Here is a 12,140-nt window from a genome sequence, read left to right as displayed (position 1 = left end):
CACGCGTCTGGAGTTTGTTTGCAGAGGCTGGAAGCCCTGGCACGCCCATTCTCTCCCTCTATCTGTCTTTCTCTCTGTGTCGGTCGCTCTCAAATAAATAAATAAATAATTAAAAAAAAAAAAAGCCAGGCATGGTGGCACACAACCTTAATCCCAGCATTTGGAAGGTAGGTGGATCTCCATGAGTTCGAGGCCACCCTGAGACTACATAGTGAGTTTCAGGTCAGCATGGACTAGTGTGAGATCCTACCTTGAAAAACAAACAAACAACAACAACAAAAAAAAAAAACAGTGAGGCAAGTTACAATATAGGTATGTGGAAGTATAGACATTGTAATAGATTGGTGCTAATAAGAGTGAAATGATCATGATTTAAAGTTGAGTAATAAGTATAAATAAATTTACAAATACATTTCCAGTTTTCTAACTTTAAACACACAACACTAAAATAGTTCAAAGGAGACTTAGTGGCTATCTGGCAGCAGTTAAGAATAGAGCAATCTTTAATATTTTTAATTTAGAAAAGAGAGAGAATGAGAATAAATGAGCACACCAGGGCCTCTTGCCACTGCAAATCTCCAGACACATGTGCCACATTGTGCACTGGGTTTTAGGTAGGCACTAAGGAATCAAACCCAGGCTACCAACTTTACAAGCAAGTGCCTTTACCACTGAACCATCCCTAGCCTCTATTATCTATGTCATTTAAAAACATGATTTTTTCAGGCTGGAGAGATGGCTTAGTGGTTAAGCGCTTGCCTGTGAAGCCTAAGGACCCCGGTTCGAGGCTCGGTTCCCCAGATCCCACTTTAGCCAGATGCACAAGGGGGCGCACACATCTGGAATTCGTTTGCAGAGGCTGGAAGCCCTGGCGCGCCCATTCTCTCTCTCTCCCTCTATCTGTCTTTCTCTATGTGTCTGTCGCTCTCAAATAAATAAATAAAAATTTAAAAAAAAAAACATGATTTTTTCAATGTGTGTATTATATAATCTTAAAATGACATCAAGTGTAATTTTAGTACAAGTCCCTAATATTAAAAGAAAGAACTTTTTGAAAAAGGAGGGCATGCCTGCAATCGTAGCATTCAAGAGGTGGAGGAAGAAAGATGAGTTCAAAATCACATTCAACCAGCCTAGATGTCCCTCAACAGATGAATGGATAATAAAGATGTGGCACATTTATACAATGGAGTTCTACTCAGCGGTAAAGAAAAATGAAGTTACGAAATTTGCAGAAAAATGGATGGACCTGGAAAGGATTATACTAAGTGAGGTAACCCAGGCCCAGAAAGCCAAGCGCCATATGTTCTCTCTCATATGTGGATCCTAGCTACAGATGATTGGGCTTCTGCGTGAGAATGAAAATACTTAGTAGCATAGGCCAATAAGGTAAAAAGGAGACATAAAGGGTAGAGAAAGGAAGGGAGGAGAATACTTAATAGGTTGATATTGTATATATGTAATTACAATGATTATAATGGGGAGGTAATATATGATGGAGAATGGAATTTCATATGGGAAAGTGTGGGGGTGGGGAGGGAGGGAATTACCATGGGATATATTTTATAATCATGGAAAATGTTAATAAAAATAAAAATAAAAATAAAATTTAAAAAAAAATTTAATTAAAAAAAAATCACATTCAAAGCTGGGCATGGTGATACACACAGCACATGGGAGGCAGAGGGAGAAGGATCACTGTGAGTTTGAGGCCACTCTCTAAGACTACATAGTAAATTCCTAGTTAGCCTGGGCTAGAGAAAGACCTTACCTCGAAAAAAATGAACAAAAAACAAGCCATCAAATCTTGATTCTCATGTCACATCAATTCAAATTGGTTGTGAATCTAAACAGTAAAGGAAGACCATAAAGCGCCTAGAAGTTCAGAAAATATGTATATATGTATTCAGGCTGGGTGTGGTGGCGCACGTCTTTAATCCCAGCACTAGGAAGGCAGAGCTAGGAGGATCACTTTGAGTTCGAGGCCACCCTGAAACTACATAGTGAGTTCCAGGTCAGCCTGGGCTAGAGTGAGACCCTACCTCAAAAAGCCAAAAATAAAAAAATTATATATTTTTTTTCATGATGTTGAATTAGGCAAAAGCTTTACGTTTAAGAGAAAGGAGGGCTGGAGAGATGGTTTAGCGGTTAAGTGCTTGCCTGTGAAGCCTAAGGACCCAGGTTCGAGGCTCGATTCCCCAGGACCCACTTTAGCCAGATGCACAAGGGGGCGCATGCATCTGGAGTTCGTTTGCAGTGGCTGGAAGCCCTGACGCGTCCATTCTCCTCTTTCTCTCTGCCTGTTTCTCTATCTGTCACTCTCAAATAAACAAACAAAAAAATATTAAACAGAGAAAGGAACCTAATAAATAAATGGGCAAAAGAAGGATGCCTACCTGATAAAACATTAATATACAAACTGTCTCTAAACATGAAAAGGTACTCAAATTTCATTAGTCCTGTCAAATTAAAACTGAAACCACTTTCATCCCACTGCACAACCATTAAAACTAGGTAGGTATCTCACAACAAACTAGCCAGGCATAATGTGCCCACTGGTGTAATAGTGGCATGACTGTTATGGAGGTAGCCAACTGCTATCTGATTGGATTTAAGGCTCACTTCACAGGAAGGAAATACATGCTTGGTACAAAAACAAACAATCAAATCAAAAGCTTGTAGGTGGGGAGGTCATAAGCACTAGTAGGGAAGCTAGTACTGTTATTAAGCTAACTGGACATGTGTCCACCAACAGCTCTCTAAATATTGGTTTGTGCCCATAGACTAGTGCTGCTGTCAGCTTTGAGCAAAAAGCCTGTTTATACAGTTGGTGGAAACTACTGAGGAGATTCAGAGTGTTGAGAATAAGTTAACTGTTGAATACTGAGTCTAAATGGTACTTCAATATCACATCGTATAGAAGAGACAGCAGGAAAAAAAAAAGTAAGAACAAAGAGCCAGAGAATGGAGAGGGGTGCTGTGGAATATTGTCTTCTGGATATGACATGGCTGGTGCTTTCATGAGCTCAAAGCAGCTCTCATTACCTACAAAAGATTGTGCCCATAGAAAGACACTCGGTTGTGGACAGGAGAGGAGTGCATAAAGTCCCCATCAATCCCTGATGAGGTACTGGCAAGTTATGAAGTGCTGGGAGATCATTTCTTATCAGCATCACTGGCAATGCTCCAAAAAATTGCCATGCTCTTACTAGCAACCCTACTCAAATGCAATGGTCAGTCAGGTACATTAACAACCAGAGTTTGATTCCCCAGTATCCACACAGAGCCAGATGCACAAGATGGCTCATGCATCTGGAGTCTGTTTGCAGTGACTGGAGGCCTTGGCACACCCATTCTCTATGTCTCTCTTCAATCTCTCTCTGCTTTCAAATAAATAAATAACAATATTTTAAAACATAAAATAAATAAAAGATACCATGGGTTATTGTTTATAGTTATGGAAGTTGTCAATAAAAATTAAATTAAAAAAATTAAAAATTAAATTTAAAAAAAGAAAAAAAAAGCCAGACAAGGTGGCACACACCTTTAATCTCAGCTCTCGGTAAGCAGAAGTAGGAGGACTACTGTGCATTCAAGGCCAGCCTGAGAAGACTTAGTGAATTCTAGGTCAGCCTGGGCTAGAGTGAAAACCTACCTACCGGAGGGGGAAAGAAAGAAAGAAAGAGAGAGAGAGAGAGAGAGAGAGAGAGAGAGAAAAAGAACCAAACAAACAAACAAACAAACAAACAAACAAACTGGAGGCTGGGAGATAACTTAGCAGTTAAAGGTGCATGTTTGCCAATTAATTCCCCAGCCACCAAAACAAGGCTTTGCATAGCAAGAGACTCTGGTGTACGCACATTGTGTGCACACACACACAAATTAAGTGATTAATCTTTTGCTTATTTATTTGAGAGAGAGAGACAGAGAGAATGGGCATGCCAGAGCCTCCAGCTGCTGCAAACAAACACGTGCGACCCCTTGTGCATCTGGCTACCGTGGGTCCTGGGGAATCGAGCCTCGAACCGGGGTCATTAGGCTACACAGGCAAGTGCTTAACCACTAAGCCATCTCTCCATCCCAAGTGATTAATTTTTTTATTACTTTTATTTTTATTTATTTGGGAGAGGGAAAGAGGCAAAGAGAGAGACAGAGAGACAGAGAGAGAATGGGCCACTGCAAACAAACTCCAGATGCATGTACCACCTTGTGCATCTGGCTTACATGGATATAGGGGAAGCAAACTGAGGTTCTTTGGCTTTGCAGGCAAGAAATTGCCAGGTGTGGTGGTGCACGCCTTTAATCCCAGCACTTGGGAGGCTGAGGTAGGAGGATAGCTCTGAGTTCAAGGCCACCCTGAGACTACATAGTAAATTCCAGGTCAGCCTGGGCTAGAGCAAAAACCTACCTTGAAAAACCAAAAAACAACCCACCCACAGAAAACCAAATGCCAAAAAGGGCAAACATCTTGAGTTCCTTTGCAGCAGCAAGAAGTCCTGATGTGCCTATACACACACAAGCAAATAAATAAACTTTTTAAAGTTTCAACCAACCAAGTCTTCTACAGAAAAGCTACAAATAACAATTTTTTGATGCATGTGTGTACACGTATGTACAGGTGTACTTATGCACATGGAGGTCAGGGGACAACCTCAGATACCATCTAACATTTTTTGAAACAAGGTATCTCATTGGCATGGAACACAATAAGTTAGCCAGAGAGGCTGGACATTGAGCCCCAGGGATCATCCTCTGGCCAGGAGTGAGCCACCACACATACTTTTACATGGGTTCTAAGAATTGAGCTCAGGTCCTCATGCTTACAAGGCCAGCAGTTTTACCAACTGAACTATCTCCCAATCCTCAGTGAGCATACGTCTAAATGATGAAAGACTGAATGCAGTCTCCTTAAGATAGGGGACAACCTAAGAACATAGATTCCAATCTCTAGGGCCCATGTAAGCCATATGCACAAGGTGATGCAAACATACAATGTCACACATGTGCCACAAGGAGGCACACACATCTGGAGTTCATTCACAGTGGTTGAGAGGCACTAGCATGCCCATTTTCTCCCCCTCCTCCCCTGTCTCTTTCTCTATGTCTCTCACTAAAAAATAAAATTTTAAAAATGTTTTGAATAAATAAGTAAATATGGCTAGAGAGGATTCAGTGGTTAAGGCACTTGCCTGCAATCCCTAAGGACCCGGGTTCGATTCCCCAATACCCACATAAACCATATTCACAAGGTGGTACATATATCTGGAGTTCATTTGCAGTAGCTAGAGGCCCTGGCATGCCCATTCTCTCTTTCTCAAATAAATAAATAAATATTTTTAAACCATAAATAAGATTAAAAATGTTTACTATGGAAAGATATATTAATCAAAACACTGGTTCTGAGCCAGATGCGGTGGTGCACACCTTTAATACCAGCACACCTTTAATCCTAGCACTTAGGAAGCAGAGGTAGGAGGATCACCATGAGTTCGAGGCCACCCTGAGACTACAGAGTAAATTCCAGGTCAGCCTGGACCAGAGTGAGACCCTACCTCAAGAAAGAAAAAGAAAAAGAAGGGCTGGAGAGATGGCTTAGCGGTTAAGCGCTTGCCTGTGAAGCCTAAGGACCCCGGTTCGAGGCTCGGTTCCCCAGGTCCCACGTTAGCCAGATGCACAAGGGGGCGCACGCGTCTGGAGTTCATTTGCAGAGGCTGGAAGCCCTGGCGCGCCCATTCTCTCTCTCTCCCTCTGTCTTTCTCTCTGTGTCTGTCGCTCTCAAATAAATAAATAAAAAAAATTAAAAAGGAAAAAAAAAAAAAGAAAAAAAACTGATTCTGATTTAGATCAATTAAAAGGGGGGGGGGAGACTCCAGAGAGGTCATTGATGCCTCCAAAACATTACAGGCTATTGCCAACGCTCTTGGTTTCCCAACAGAAACTTTGTAGGATAATGAAAGTAGTCCATACCTTAATAAGTTATGGATTATATAAATTTACTCTGAATTATAAATTGAAGCTCTGAGCCTTTCTTTAAAATTTTTCCTTAAAAATAAAATATGGGGCTGGAGAGACAGATGGCTTAGTGATTAAGGTATTTGCCTGCAAAGCCAAAGGACCTCGGTTTATTTCCCCAGGACCCAAGTAAGCCAGATGCACAAGGTGGTGCATGTGTCGGGAGTATGTTTGCAGTGTCTGGAGGCCCTGGCGCACCCACCAGGACCCCACCCCCACCCCATGTGTTTGTGTGTGTGCCTGCCTGCCTCTTTCCCTCACTAGCTCTCTCAAATATATCAATTAAAAAAATAAATAAATAAGACCCAGGGGGCGGGGCAGGGCAGGCCAGCGTTGAGCTCTGAGTGGAGCCCGGCTGGGGAGCCGAGGGACGCTCTAGGCTGCAGGGCGCGGCTGGTCAGCGCCGTGGATGGGCTGAGGTACCAGTACCATGAGGCGCCGGTATTTAAGAGATTATGGTACCTAACACCAACAATGTTAAAAAACAGAACTCCTGTAATAACATTGAGGATCATCCCAGTGATCTTCCTAGAAAGAGGATCTCTAATTTCACTAATAAGAACATGAAGGAGGTTAAGAAATCTCCAAAACAGTTGGCTGCTTACATAAGTAGAACAGTTGGACAAGTCCTGAAAAGCCTAGATAAAGTACGCAAGGTGATCTGTCGCAGAAAGAAAGGTTATCACCCATTTCTAAATCCCTGTTACCGAAACAAACAGTCCCCTAAAAGTGGGGACTGTGACATGGCAAATAAAGAAAATGAACTGACTTGTGCAGGCCACCTGCCTGAAAAATTATGCTATGATAGTCAAACATATTTTTGGTCAACTCTAGTTCTGGTTCTTCACAAACAGAAAGCCCATCATCAAAATACAGTGGCTTTTCTTCTGAGGTTTCTCAGGACCATGAAACAATGGCCCAAGCTTTATTCAGCAGGAATTTGAGATTAAAAGTAGCTTTAACTTTCTAGAGAAAGAGAAGTATAACTGAACTTGTTGCTTATTTGGTGAGGATAGAAGATCTTAGAGTTGTGGTAGACTGCCTTCCTGTTCTAACTAATAGTTTACAGGAAGAAAAGCAATATATCTCACTTGGCTGCTGTGTAGACTTGCTGCCTCTAGTAAAGTCATTACTAAAAAGCAAATTTGAAAAATATGCTATAGTTGCTTTAAACTGGCTTCAAGCAGTAATAAAAAGCTGGTGGTCAGAACTATCATCCAAAATGGAAATTATAAATGATGGAAATATTAAGATTTTGAAGCAACAATTAAGTGGACTATGTGAACAGGAAAACCACCATACTTTGGTTCCAGGATATAGTGGTAATATAGCTAAGGATGTAGATGCTTATTTATTACAGTTGCATTGAGAAATTTCATCTACGACACAGCTTTTGGTTACTGAAAACATCACCAGGTTAAATGATTTTCAAAAGTAAGTCTCTTCGCCGGGTGTGGTGGCGCACGCCTTTAATCCCAGCACTTGGGAGGCAGAGGTAGGAGGATCGCCATGAGTTCGAGGCCACCCTGAGACTCCATAGTGAATTCCAGGTCAGCCTGGGCTAGAGTGAGACCCTACTTTGAAAAAGCAAAAAAAAAAAAAAAAAAAGTAAGTCTCTTCTAAGAACCGTGGACTATGGAAGAAATCAAATCATTTTTTTTTTTCTTTTAAAAGCCACATGATGAAACTACTAATGAAACCCTAACAATCTACTTCACATTGAAGCGGAAAGATAGCCAAAAGGAGCAGTTTCGGCATCCCTGAGCTGGCTGCGCACCAGGAGGCTGTTCGCTGTTGCTGCATCAGTTTCTATGGCTGCAGCACGGCGTGAGAACTGATGGGTCTTCATGCGGTCCTGCATGAGACTACAATTATACTATGCGAGAAAATAAGACAGGACTTACTACTAGGAACTACAAAAACCAATCATTAATTTTACTGTATTTTATAACATTAAAAAAAAGACACTTCAATGTCTGCAGCTACTTCTGTTGAAAAGACTGAAAGTTTAAAGCATCAAAGTAAATAATCAGTATAAAACTGTTTTAGCCCACACTGATACTGTGTATATAAAATGCCTTAATTATTAATAAGCCAATGTATTATTATACCAGTATCTCTTTTTAAAAAAATTAGAAGACCCAATGCTTCTGGCATAATAAAATCATAGAATGAAAAAAAAAAATAAATAAATAAATAAATAAGGGGAGACTGGAGAGATGGCGTAATGGTAGGTTCTTGCTTGCAAAGCTTGATGGCCTGGGTTCAATTCTCTAGTACCCACATAAAGGCAGATACCCAAAGTGGTACATGCATCTGGAGAGTTACTTTACAGTAACAAGAGGCCTTGGCACTCCCATACTGTCTCTCTTTGTCTCTGCCCCACCTCATAAATAAATAAAACATGGGAGGAAAGAGATGGCTCAAAAGTTAAAGTGCTTACTTGCAAAGCCTGAGATACTGGTTTTGATTCGCCAGTACTCACGGTAAAGCCAGATATACAAAGTAGCACATGTGTATGGAGTTCCAATGCAGTGCCCAGAGGCTCTAGTTTGCCCACAGTTTCATTTATTTTCCTTTCCTCTCTCCCTTGCAAATAAACAAACACATTTTTAGCCAAGGATGGAGGTACACACCTTTAAGCCTAGCACTTAGGAGGCAGAAGTAGGAGGATCACTGTGAGTTTGAAGCCAGCCTGGAACTACAGAATGTGTTCTAGATCAGCGTGGGCTAGAGGAGACCCTACCCCGGAATTTGTTCTGGGGGGAGACTATTCAGGACTGGAATGATGGCTCAGCAGTTTCAGGCACTTGCTTGCAAAGCATGACAGCTTGGGCTCAATTCCCTAGTACCCACGTAAAGCCAGATGTACAAACTGGCTCATGTGTGTGGAGTTCTTTCCAGTGGCTAGAGGCCCTAGTATAACCATTCTCTCTTCTCACAAATAAACACAACTATCAAGGAAATGAAAATTAAAACTACTTTGAGATACCACCCCAGTCAGAATGGCTATCATCAAGAAAACTGACAAAAAATGCTGGTAAAAGCCAAGTGTGGTGGCGCACGCCTTTAATCCCAGCACTTGGGAGGCAGAGGTAGGAGGATCACCATGAGTTCACGGTCAGCCTGAGCTACAATGAGACTTTACCTCGTTAAAAAAAAAAAAAAAAAGCTGGTAAGAGTGTGGGGAAGAAGAACTTTGTTCACTGCTGGTGGAGGCTGCAAACTAGTAGAGCCATGATGGAAACCCACATGGAGTTCTCTCAAAAAGTGATAAGATGGGGCTGGAGATGGCTTAGCAGTTAAGGCGCCTGCCTGCAAAGCCTAATGCCCCAGGTTCAATTCCCCAGTACCCACATAAAGCCAGATACACAAAGAGGTGGATACATCTGGAATTTGTTTGCAGTGGCTAGAGGCCCTGGCATGCCAGTTCTCTCTGTCAGTCTCTCTTCTATCTTTCTCTTGTTGCAAATTCAAAAAATAAAAAATATCTTTAAAAAGTTATAAATAAACCTCCCATATGACCCAGCTTACCACTCCTGGGGATATACCCTAAGGACTCCACACTACCACAGAGGTACCTGCACACCCATGATTATTGCTGTTTTATTCACAACAGATTAAGAAATGAAATCAGTCTAGAAGCCAATCAACAAATAAGTAAATAATATGAAATTCTACTCAGTGGAACAGGAAAATATTAAATTATGGAAATTTGTAGGAAAAATGGTCATGGGCTCTCTGATGTACACATCCTACTTTGTACTATCTGTATGTATGTAAACAGTGGAGGACAAACACGGGTGAGACCCATAAACCTGGGATGGCTACAAGACAGCGAGCGAGTATATAAAGAGGAGTAGGAATAGAGATGGGGAAGGAGAAAGGTCACATGGAACATGCAAACAGAAGGGGACAAAATACCGAGAAGTACTGAAAAGAGGTGGGGGGCGAGGGGCCTGGCGAGATGCTATTAAAGCACATGCTGCAAAGCCTAAGGACCCAGATTCGAGTCCCCAGGTCCCACGTAAGCCAGATGCACATGGTGGCTCATGTGTCTGGAGTTCGTTTGCAGTGACTAGAGCCCCTGGCATGCCCATTCTCTCCCCCCACCATCCCTCTGTCTGTCTCTAACAAATAAATAAAAATAAATCTTAAAAAAAAAAAGAGGTAGGGGAACCAATTAAAACAAACTGTATTAGAAAATACCAGAAAGAATGATACCTAATTCTCTGTATGTTAACTAAAAATAGTAATAATAATTTAAATATCAAAACAAAATGATGAGGCTGGAAAGATGGCTTTAGCAATTAATGCACTTGCCAACAAAGCCAAAGAACCCAGGTTTGATTCTCCAGTACCCATGTAAAGCCAGATGCAAAAGGTGGTGCATGTATCTGGAGTTCATTTGCAGTGATTAGAGGCCCTGGTATGTCCATTCTCTATCTGCCTCTTTCTCTCAAATAATTTTTTTTAAGCGACAGATAACCCCTGTGCATTAAAAGGATCATAAAAGAGCCAGGCATGGTGGCGTACACCTTTAATCTCAGCCCTTGGGAGACAGAGGTAGGAGGACCACTGTGAGTTCAAGATCAGCCTAAAAGTACATAGTGAATTCAAGGTCAGTCTCGGCTAGAGTGAGATCCTACCTTGAAAACCCAAAAAACAACCCACAGAAAGCCAGATAGATGCACATGGTGGCACATGCATCTAGAGTTCATTTGCAGTAGCAGTTCATTTCCAGTAGCTGGCATGTCCATTTACTCTCTCTCATAAAAAATAAATATTAAAAATATTTTTTTAAAAAAACAAGATAGCAATAGCCAGTTGTGGTGGCTCACACCTTTAATCCCAGCACTTGGGAAGCAGAGGTAAGAGGATTGCTATGAGTTGAAGGCTAGCCTGAAACTACATTTACTGCATTCTAGGTCAGCCTCAGCTAGATAAGACTCTATCTTGGGAAAGGGGGGGAGGGAAGAAAGGGCTGGGAAGATGGCATAGTATTAAGTCAACTTCCTGTGCAAGCATGAGGGTCTCAGCACCCACCTGCACCCATGTAACCAACTAGGCACAGCCACACAAGTCTGTAACCCCAGTCCTATGAGGAGCGAAGACCACTGAATGGCTTGGGCACCTGAAAAACAGCCAGCTCTGGAATCATTAAAAGACTCCATATCAAGGAAAATGGACAGAACAAAGAGAAAGACACCAGTCTTCTCTGACCTCTATAGGCACAGACATGGGCACCACATCACCACATCCACTGCTTACAACACACACACACACACACACACGCCTCACACACAGCATGCTGCAGCTACCTTCCTATAGCTGGGACAAAGTACCTGACCAATACCAACTGATGGGAGGAAATGGGTTTATTTTGGCTTTCAGTCTCCAGGGGGAAGGACAGCATGAGCAGAGGCTGGACATTACTTCTGCCACAACAGGAGTGAAGCAGATTCTAGGAAGGGGAAGCTGGCTGTAATACCCATAAGCCTATCCCAAATAACACACCTCCTCCAGCATGGCTCCACCTCTCAAATTACCATCAGCCAAGGACCAAACTTTCAGAACATGACTTTACAGATAACACCAAAATCAAACTACCACAAAATATAAACACCAATAACAAAAACAATCATGAGATATGACTGAGAAGAAAATTCTAGTTGGTATATATGAAAACCATGATGCAAAAGTAAACGAAAGGCTGGAGAGATGGATCAGCGGTTAAGGTGCTTGCCTACAAAGCCTAAGGACCCAGGTTCAATTCCCTAGTACCCACATAAAGCCAAATACACAGTGGCACATGCATCTGGAGTTCATTTGCAGTGGCTAGAGGCCCTGGTGTACCAATTTCCTTCCTTCACTCTCTATGACTGCTTGCAAATAATTAAATTAAAATAGTTTTGTAAAACAGGCATGGTGGTGCACACCTTTAATAACAGCTCTCGGGAGGCACAAGTGGGAGAATTAGCTTGAGTTCAGAGCCACCCTGAAAATACAAAAGCGAATTTCAGGCCAACCTGGGCTAGAGTGAGATCCTACCTCAAAAAACAAAACAAACAAACAAACAAATAACAAAAAAAAGAAAACAGTAGAAGTACAGTATATGAAATAAAGTG

At 41.8% G+C, this 12,140-nt stretch overlaps 1 protein-coding gene and 1 pseudogene across 2 annotated transcripts in view; one reads left to right on the top strand and one right to left on the bottom strand.

Annotated features, from left to right (window-relative positions):
* Nucleotides 1-12,140, bottom strand: part of Znf148 (zinc finger protein 148) — a 153,300-nt gene that overhangs the window by 76,537 nt on the left and 64,623 nt on the right. The gene's annotated exons all lie outside the window — the stretch shown is intronic.
* Nucleotides 6,468-7,389, top strand: LOC123460026 (annotated as a pseudogene).

The sequence above is a fragment of the Jaculus jaculus genome, chromosome 4 (assembly GCF_020740685.1).
Source record: "Jaculus jaculus isolate mJacJac1 chromosome 4, mJacJac1.mat.Y.cur, whole genome shotgun sequence".
NCBI classification, from domain to species: domain Eukaryota; kingdom Metazoa; phylum Chordata; class Mammalia; order Rodentia; family Dipodidae; genus Jaculus; species Jaculus jaculus.
This window is presented reverse-complemented; position numbering and strand designations above follow the sequence as displayed.